Source organism: Cannabis sativa, unplaced genomic scaffold (genome assembly GCF_029168945.1).
Source record: "Cannabis sativa cultivar Pink pepper isolate KNU-18-1 unplaced genomic scaffold, ASM2916894v1 Contig7, whole genome shotgun sequence".
NCBI classification, from domain to species: domain Eukaryota; kingdom Viridiplantae; phylum Streptophyta; class Magnoliopsida; order Rosales; family Cannabaceae; genus Cannabis; species Cannabis sativa.
In genome coordinates, this window is record NW_026870043.1 from 6950009 (window position 1) to 6959704 (window position 9696).

A 9696-nucleotide genomic window follows, 5' to 3' on the forward strand; every position below is an offset into this window, starting at 1 on the left:
GCGGGTACTATGTCCCGGTCCTAGTTCTATTTCGCAAGTCCCTATCCTGATTCTAGATCCATGTCCCGGGTATTGTGCGGGTTTGGGTCTAGGTTCGAGTTCGAGTCCTAGTCTTGGTTCGGGTTTAGGTCTCTGTCCGGGTTTTGATCTGGGTTCGGGTTTGGGTTTTGGTCCTGGTCCTGGTCCTAGTCCTAGTTCGGTTCTAGTTCCATTTGCCATTCTTAGTTCGAGTTTGGGTCTGAGTTCGGGTCGGAGTTCGAGTCCTGGTCTAAATTTGGGTTCGGGTCCGGATTTCATTCTAGGTCCAAATCAGGCTCCGGGTGTGGGTTCGCGTCCTGGGTCTTTGTCTAGGTTTGGTCTCAGTCCCAAGTTCCAATCCCGTCCGAGTACGGATTCGGTTCTAGGTCTAAGTCCTTTGTTCGATCCCGGTCTTGGTTCGAGTTTGGGCTAGGTCCGGGTCTTACTTATGGTGTGAATCTAGGTGTGGGGTTGAGTTCTGGTCCGAGTCTGTGTCTGGGCTTGTGTCCACGTCCGGACCTCGATTTGGGTCTAGGTTCCGGTCCAGGTCCAAGTTGGGGTCTCGAGTGCGGGTCCAAGTTTGGGTCTGTGTCACGATCTTGATCCAGATCTAGGTCCACCATTTCGATCCAAGTCTTTGGGTCCCAGGTCTAGGTTCGGGTTCGGGTTTGGTTCTTTGTCCGGTGCGGTCGTAGTCTGAGTCCCACATCTAGACACCGACCACTGGTCTGTTCCAGGCCCTGTTATCCGAATCCCGAGTCAAGAACTGGATCACTGTCACGAGTCTCGGTCTGGTTCTGGTTCAGGTCCCAGGTCCCATTTCTAAGTTTGGGTTCGGGATCGAGACTGGGGTGCGTTTATAGGTCTGGGCCTTGGTTCGGTGTCCCTAGTCTGGTTCGATGTTTGGGTCTGAGTTCAGATTCAGGTTCGGGTCCCGAGTCCAAGTTTGTGTTGGGATCCGGGTCTGGCTCCCAATTTGGGTCTATGTCCGGATTTGGAGTCCGGTCCCGGCCGGTTACGGTTCGGGATCGAGGTCCAATTTCGGTTATGATACCAAGTCCAAGTCCTAGTTCCGATCCGGGCAACTTCCAATTTTGGTTCCAATTTTGGGTCACAGGGTACGGGTTCGCGTCCACTTTTGGGTTTTGGACTTGGTTCAGGTCTGAGTGAGGGTTCGGGTCCTTGTAAGGGTTCGGGTCCGGGGTTGGGTCCCAAATCCAGACTCCGACTACAGGTTTTGTCCAAGCCCTAGGTCAAAATCTGGATCCCAATCTCGGGTCCCAGTCTGGTTCCATTTCTTAGGCCGGGTTACGAGCTATGCCCTAGGTTCAAGTTCGGGTCTGGGTCGGGTACTATGTCCCGGTCCTAGTTCTATTTCGCAGGTCCCTATCCTGATTCTAGATCCATGTCCCGGGTATTGTGCGGGTTTGGGTCTAGGTTCGAGTTCGAGTCCTAGTCTCGGTTCGGGTTTAGGTCTCTGTCCGGGTTTTGATGCAGGTTCGGGTTTGGGTTTTGGTCCTGGTCCTGGTCCTAGTCCTAGTTCGGTTCTAGTTCCATTTGCCATTCTTAGTTCGAGTTTGGGTCTGAGTTCGGGTCGGAGTTCGAGTCCTGGTCTAAATTTGGGTTCGGGTCCGGATTTCATTCTAGGTCCAAATTAGGCTCCGGGTGTGGGTTCGCGTCCTGGGTCTTTGTCTAGGTTTGGTCTCAGTCCCAAGTTCCAATCCCGTCCGAGTCCGGATTCGGTTAGGTCTAAGTCCTTGGTTCGATCCCTGGTCTTGGTTCGAGTTTGGGCTAGGTCCGGTCTTACTTATGGTGTGATTCTAGGTGTGGGTTTGAGTTACGGTCCGAGTACGTGTCTGGGCTTGTGTCCAGGTCTGGACCTCGATTTGGGTCTAGGTTCCGGTCCAGGTCCAAGTTGGGGTCTCGAGTGCGGGTCCAAGTTTGGGTCTGTGTCACGATGTCGATCCAGATCTAGGTCCACCATTTCGATCCCAGTCTTTGGGTCCCAGGTCTAGGTTTGGGTTCGGGTTTGGTTCTTTGTCTGGGTACTGGTCCTAGTCTGAGTCCCACATTTAGACACCGACCACTGGTCTGTTCCAGGCCCCGTTATCCGAATCCCGAGTCAAGAACTGGATCACTGTCACGAGTCTCGGTCTGGTTCTGGTTCAGGTCCCAGGTCCCATTTCTGAGTTTGGGTTCGGGATCGAGACTGGGGTGCGTTTCTAGGTCTGGGCCTTGGTTCGGTGTCCCTAGTCTGGTTCGATGTTTGGGTGTGAGTTCAGATTCAGGTTCGGGTCCCGAGTCCAAGTTTGTGTTGGGATCCGGGTCCGGCTCCCAATTTGGGTCTATGTCTGATTTGGAGTCCGGGTCCTGGCCCGGTTACGGTTAGGGATCGAGGTCCAATTTCAGTTATGATTCCAAGTCCAAGTCCTAGTTCCAGTCCCGGGCAACTTCCAATTTTGGTTCCAATTTGGGTCACAGGGTACGGGTTCGCGTCCACTTTTGGGTTTTGGACTTGGTTCAGGTCTGAGTGAGGGTTCGGGTCCTTGTAAGGGTTCGGGTCCGGGGTTGGGTCCCAAATCCAGACTCCGACTACAGGTTTTTTCCAAGCCCTAGGTCAGAATCTGGATCCCAATCTCGGGTCCCAGTCTGGTTCCATTTCTTAAGTCGGGTCACGAGCTATGCCCTAGGTTCAAGTTCGGGTCTGGGTCGGGTACTATGTCCTTGTCCTAGTTCTATTTTGCAGGTCCCTATCCTGATTCTAGATCCATGTCCCGGGTATTGTGCGGGTTTGGGTCTAGGTTCGAGTTCGAGTCCTAGTCTCGGTTCGGGTTTAGGTCTCTGTCCGGGTTTTGATCTGGGTTCGGGTTTGGGTTTTGGTCCTGGTCCTGGTCCTAGTCCTAGTTCGGTTCTAGTTCCATTTGCCATTCTTAGTTCGAGTTTGGGTTTGAGTTCGGGTCGGAGTTCGAGTCCTGGTCTAAATTTGGGTTCGGGTCCGGATTTCATTCTAGGTCCAAATAAGGCTCCGGGTGTGGGTTCGCGTCCTGGGTCTTTGTCTAGGTTTGGTCTCAGTCCCAAGTTCCAATCCCGATCTGAGACTGGATTCAGTTCTAGGTCTAAGTCCTTGGTTCTGATCCTCGTCTTGGTTCGAGTTTGGGCTAGGTCCGGGTCTTACTTATGGTGTGATTCTAGGTGTGGGTTTGAGTTCTGGTCCGAGTACGTGTGCCGGGCTTGTGTCCAGGTCTGGACCTCGATTTGGGTCTAGGTTCCGGTCCAGGTCCAAGTTGGGGTCTCGAGTGCGGGTCCAAGTTTGGGTCTGTGTCACGATCTCGTTCAGATCTAGGTCCACCATTTCGATCCCAGTCTTTGGGTCCCAGGTCTAGGTTTGGGTTTGGGTTTGGTTCTTTGTTTGGGTACTGGTCCTAGTCTGAGTCCCACATCTAGACACCGACCACTGGTCTGTTCCAGGCCCCGTTATCCGACTCCCGAGTCAAGATCTGGATCACTGTCACGGGTCTCGGTTTGGTTCTGGTTCAGGTCCCAGGTCCCATTTCTGAGTTTTGGTTCGGGATCGAGACTGGGGTGCGTTTCTAGGTCTGGGCCTTGGTTCGGTGTCCCTAGTCTGGTTCGATGTTTGGGTCTGAGTTCAGATTCAGGTTCGGGTCCCGAGTCCAAGTTTGTGTTGGGATCCGGGTCCGGCTCCCAATTTGGGTCTATGTCTGATTTGGAGTCCGGGTCCTGGCCCGGTTACGGTTCGGGATCGAGGTCCAATTTCAGTTATGATTCCAAGTCCAAGTCCTAGTTCCAGTTCCAGTCCCGGTCAACTTCCAATTTTGGTTCCAATTTTTGGTCACAGGGTACGGGTTCGCGTCCACTTTTGGGTTTTGGACTTGGTTCAGGTCTGAGTGAGAGTTCGGGTCCTTGTAAGGGTTCGGGTCCAGGGTTGGGTCCCAAATCCAGACTCCGACTACAGGTTTTGTCCAAGCCCTAGGTCAGAATCTGGATCCCAATCTCGGGTCCCAGTCTGGTTCCATTTCTTAAGCCGGGTCACGAGCTATGCCCTAGGTTCAAGTTCAGGTCTGGGTCGGGTACTATGTCCCGGTCCTAGTTCTATTTCGCAGGTCCCTATCCTGATTCTAGATCCATGTCCCGGGTATTGTGCGGGTTTGGGTCTAGGTTCGAGTTCGAGTCCTAGTCTCGGTTCGGGTTTAGGTCCCTATCCGGGTTTTGATCTGGGTTCGGGTTTGGGTTTTGGTCCTGGTCCTGGTCCTAGTCCTAGTTCGGTTCTAGTTCCATTTGCCATTCTTAGTTCGAGTTTGGGTCTGAGTTCGGGTCGGAGTTCGAGTCCTGGTCTAAATTTGGGTTCGGGTCCGGATTTCATTCTAGGTCCAAATTAGGCTCCTGGTGTGGGTTCGCGTCCTGGGTCTTTGTCTAGGTTTGGTCTCAGTCCCAAGTTCCAATCCCGATCTGAGACTGGATTCAGTTCTAGGTCTAAGTCCTTGGTTCTGATCCTCGTCTTGGTTCGAGTTTGGGCTAGGTCCGGGACTTACTTATGGTGTGATTCTAGGTGTGGGTTTGAGTTCTGGTCCGAGTCTGTGTCTGGGCTTGTGTCCAGGTCTGGACCTCGATTTGGGTCTAGGTTCCGGTCCAGGTCCAAGTTGGGGTCTCGAGTGCGGGTCCAAGTTTGGGTCTGTGTCATGATCTCGTTCAGATCTAGGTCCACCATTTCGATCCCAGTCTTTGGGTCCCAGGTCTAGGTTTGGGTTTGGGTTTGGTTCTTTGTTTGGGTACTGGTCCTAGTCTGAGTCCCACATCTAGACACCGACCACTGGTCTGTTCCAGGCCCCGTTATCCGACTCCCGAGTCAAGATCTGGATCACTTTCACGAGTCTCGGTCTGGTTCTGGTTCAGGTCCCAGGTCCCATTTCTGAGTTTGGGTTCGGGATCGAGACTGGGGTGCGTTTATAGGTATGGGCCTTGGTTCGGTGTCCCTACTCTGGTTCGATGTTTGGGTCTGAGTTCAGATTCAGGTTCGGGTCCCGAGTCCAAGTTTGTGTTGGGATCCAGGTCTGGCTCCCAATTTGGGTCTATGTCTGATTTGGAGTCCGGGTCCTGGCCCGGTTACGGTTCGGGATCGAGGTCCAATTTCAGTTATGATTCCAAGTCCAAGTCCTAGTTCCAGTCCCGGGCAACTTCCAATTTTGGTTCCAATTTTGGGTCACAGGGTACGGGTTCGCGTCCACTTTTGGGTTTTTGACTTGGTTCAGGTCTGAGTGAGGGTTCGGGTCCTTGTAAGGGTTCGGGTCCGGGGTTGGGTCCCAAATCCAGACTCCGACTACAGGTTTTGTCCAAGCCCTAGGTCAAAATCTGGATCCCAATCTCGGGTCCCAGTCTATTTCCATTTCTTAGGCCGGGTCACGAGCTATGCCCTAGGTTCAAGTTCGGGTCTGGGTCGGGTACTATGTCCCGGTCCTAGTTCTATTTTGCAGGTCCCTATCCTGATTCTAGATCCATGTCCCGGGTATTGTGCGGGTGTGGGTCTAGGTTCGAGTTCGAGTCCTAGTCTCGGTTCGGGTTTAGGTCTCTGTCCGGGTTTTGATCTGGGTTCGGGTTTGGGTTTTGGTCCTGGTCCTGGTCCTAGTCCTAGTTCGGTTCTAGTTCCATTTGCCATTCTTAGTTCGAGTTTGGGTCTGAGTTCGGGTCGGAGTTCGAGTCCTGGTCTAAATTTGGGTTCGGGTCCGGATTTCATTCTAGGTCCAAATTAGGCTCCGGGTGTGGGTTCGCGTCCTGGGTCTTTGTCTAGGTTTGGTCTCAGTCCCAAGTTCCAATCCCGTCCGAGTCCGGATTCGGCCTAGGTCTAAGTCCTTGGTTCTGATCCTGGTCTTGGTTCGAGTTTGGGCTAGGTCCGGGTCTTACTTATGGTGTTATTCTAGGTGTGGGTTTGAGTTCTGGTCCGAGTCTGTGTCTGGGCTTGTGTCCAGGTCTGGACCTCGATTTGGGTCTAGGTTCCGGTCCAGGTCCAAGTTGGGGTCTCGAGTGCGGGTCCAAGTTTGGGTCAGTGTCACGATGTCGATCCAGATCTAGGTCCACCATTTCGATCCAAGTCTTTGGGTCCCAGGTCTAGGTTCGGGTTCGGGTTTGGTTCTTTGTCTGGGTACTGGTCGTAGTCTGAGTCCCACATCTAGACACCGACCACTGGTCTGTTCCAAGCCCTGTTATCCGAATCCCGAGTCAAGAACTGGATCACTGTCACGAGTCTCGGTCTGGTTCTGGTTCAGGTCCCAGGTCCCATTTCTGAGTTTGGGTTCGGGATCGAGACTGGGGTGCGTTTATAGGTCTGGGCCTTGGTTCGGTGTCCCTAGTCTGGTTCGATGTTTGGGTCTGAGTTCAGATTCAGGTTCGGGTCCCGAGTCCAAGTTTGTGTTGGGATCCAGGTCTGGCTCCCAATTTGGGTCTATGTCTGATTTGGAGTCCGGGTCCTGGCCCGGTTACGGTTCGGGATCGAGGTCCAATTTCAGTTATGATTCCAAGTCCAAGTCCTAGTTCCAGTCCCGGGCAACTTCCAATTTTGGTTCCAATTTTGGGTCACAGGGTACGGGTTCGCGTCCACTTTTGGGTTTTGGACTTGGTTCGAGTTCGAGTGAGGGTTCGGGTCCTTGTAAGGGTTCGGGTCCGGGGTTGGGTCCCAAATCCAGACTCCGACTACAGGTTTTGTCCAAGCCCTAGGTCAAAATCTGGATCCCAATCTCGGGTCCCAGTCTATTTCCATTTCTTAGGCCGGGTCACGAGCTATGCCCTAGGTTCAAGTTCGGGTGTGGGTCGGGTACTATGTCCCGGTCCTAGTTCTATTTTGCAGGTCCCTATCCTGATTCTAGATCCATGTCCCGGGTATTGTGCGGGTTTGGGTCTAGGTTCAAGTTCGAGTCCTAGTCTCGGTTCGGGTTTAGGTCTCTGTCCGGGTTTTGATCTGGGTTCGGGTTTGGGTTGTGGTCCTGGTCCTGGTCCTAGTCCTAGTTCGGTTCTAGTTCCATTTGCCATTCTTAGTTCGAGTTTGGGTCTGAGTTCGGGTCGGAGTTCGAGTCCTGGTCTAAATTTGGGTTCGGGTCCGGATTTCATTCTAGGTCCAAATTAGGCTCCGGGTGTGGGTTCGCGTCCTGGGTCTTTGTCTAGGTTTGGTCTCAGTCCCAAGTTCCAATCCCGATCTGAGTCTGGATTCAGTTCTAGGTCTAAGTCCTTGGTTCTGATCCTGGTCTTGGTTCGAGTTTGGGCTAGGTCCGGGTCTTACTTATGGTGTGATTCTAGGTGTGGGTTTGAGTTCTGGTCCGAGTCTGTGTCTGGGCTTGTGTCCAGGTCTGGACCTCGATTTGGGTCTAGGTTCCGGTCCAGGTCCAAGTTGGGGTCTCGAGTGCGGGTCCAAGTTTGGGTCAGTGTCACGATGTCGATCCAGAGCTAGGTCCACCATTTCGATCCCAGTCTTTGGGTCCCAGGTCTAGGTTTGGGTTCGGGTTTGGTTCTTTGTCTGGGTACTGGTCCTAGTCTGAGTCCCACATTTAGACACCGACCACTGGTCTGTTCCAGGCCCCGTTATCCGAATCCCGAGTCAAGAACTGGATCACTGTCACGAGTCTCGGTCTGGTTCTGGTTCAGGTCCCAGGTCCCATTTCTGAGTTTGGGTTCGGGATCGAGACTGGGGTGCGTTTCTAGGTCTGGGCCTTGGTTCGGTGTCCCTAGTCTGGTTCGATGTTTGGGTGTGAGTTCAGATTCAGGTTCGGGTCCCGAGTCCAAGTTTGTGTTGGGATCCGGGTCCGGCTCCCAATTTGGGTCTATGTCTGATTTGGAGTCCGGGTCCTGGCCCGGTTACGGTTAGGGATCGAGGTCCAATTTCAGTTATGATTCCAAGTCCAAGTCCTAGTTCCAGTCCCGGGCAACTTCCAATTTTGGTTCCAATTTGGGTCACAGTGTACGGGTTCGCGTCCACTTTTGGGTTTTGGACTTGGTTCAGGTCTGAGTGAGGGTTCGGGTCCTTGTAAGGGTTCGGGTCCGGGGTTGGGTCCCAAATCCAGACTCCGACTACAGGTTTTGTCCAAGCCCTAGGTCAGAATCTGGATCCCAATCTCGGGTCCCAGTCTGGTTCCATTTCTTAAGTCGGGTCACGAGCTATGCCCTAGGTTCAAGTTCGGGTCTGGGTCGGATACTATGTCCTTGTCCTAGTTCTATTTCGCAGGTCCCTATCCTGATTCTAGATCCATGTCCCGGGTATTGTGCGGGTTTGGGTCTAGGTTGGAGTTCGAGTCCTAGTCTCGGTTCGGGTTTAGGTCTCTGTCCGGGTTTTGATCTGGGTTCGGGTTTGGGTTTTGGTCCTGGTCCTGGTCCTAGTCCTAGTTCGGTTCTAGTTCCATTTGCCATTCTTAGTTCGAGTTTGGGTCTGAGTTCGGGTCGGAGTTCGAGTCCTGGTCTAAATTTGGGTTCGGGTCCGGATTTCATTCTAGGTCCAAATCAGGCTCCGGGTGTGGGTTCGCGTCCTGGGTCTTTGTCTAGGTTTGGTCTCAGTCCCAAGTTCCAATCCCGATCTGAGTCTGGATTCAGTTCTAGGTCTAAGTCCTTGATCTGATCCTGGTCTTGGTTCGAGTTTGGGCTAGGTCCGGGTCTTACTTATGGTGTGATTCTAGGTGTGGGTTTGAGTTCTGGTCCGAGTCTGTGTCTGGGCTTGTGTCCAGGTCTGGACCTCGATTTGGGTCTAGGTTCCGGTCCAGGTCCAAGTTGGGGTCTCGAGTGCGGGTCCAAGTTTGGGTCTGTGTCACGATGTCGATCCAGATCTAGGTCCACCATTTCGATCCCAGTCTTTGGGTCCCAGGTCTAGGTTTGGGTTCGGGTTTGGTTCTTTGTCTGGGTACTGGTCCTAGTCTGAGTCCCACATCTAGACACCGACCACTGGTCTGTTCCAGGCCCCGTTATCCGAATCCTGAGTCAAGAACTGGATCACTGTCACGAGTCTCGGTCTTGTTCTGGTTCAGGTCCCAGGTCCCATTTCTGAGTTTGGGTTCGGGATCGAGACTGGGGTGCGTTTCTAGGTCTGGGCCTTGCTTTGGTGTCCCTAGTCTGGTTCGATGTTTGGGTCTGAGTTTAGATTCAGGTTCGGGTTCCGAGTCCAAGTTTGTGTTGGGATCCGGGTCTGGCTCCCAATTTGGGTCTATGTCTGATTTGGAGTACGGGTCCTGGCCCGGTTACGGTTCGGGATCGAGGTCCAATTTCAGTTATGATTCCAAGTCCAAGTCCTAGTTCCAGTCCCGGGCAACTTCCAATTTTGGTTCCAATTTGGGTCACAGGGTACGGGTTCGCGTCCACTTTTGGGTTTTGGACTTGGTTCAGGTCTGAGTGAGGGTTCGGGTCCTTGTAAGGGTTCGGGTCCAGGGTTGGGTCCCAAATCCAGACTCCGACTACAGGTTTTGTCCAAGCCCTAGGTCAGAATCTCGATCCCAATCTCGGGTCCCAGTCTGGTTCCATTTCTTAAGCCGGGTCACGAGCTATGCCCTAGGTTCAAGTTCGGGTCTGGGTCGGGTACTATGTCCCGGTCCTAGTTCTATTTCGCAGGTCCCTATCCTGATTCTAGATCCATGTCCCGGGTATTGTGCGGGTTTGGGTCTAGGTTCGAGTTCGAGTCCTAGTCTCGGTTCGGGT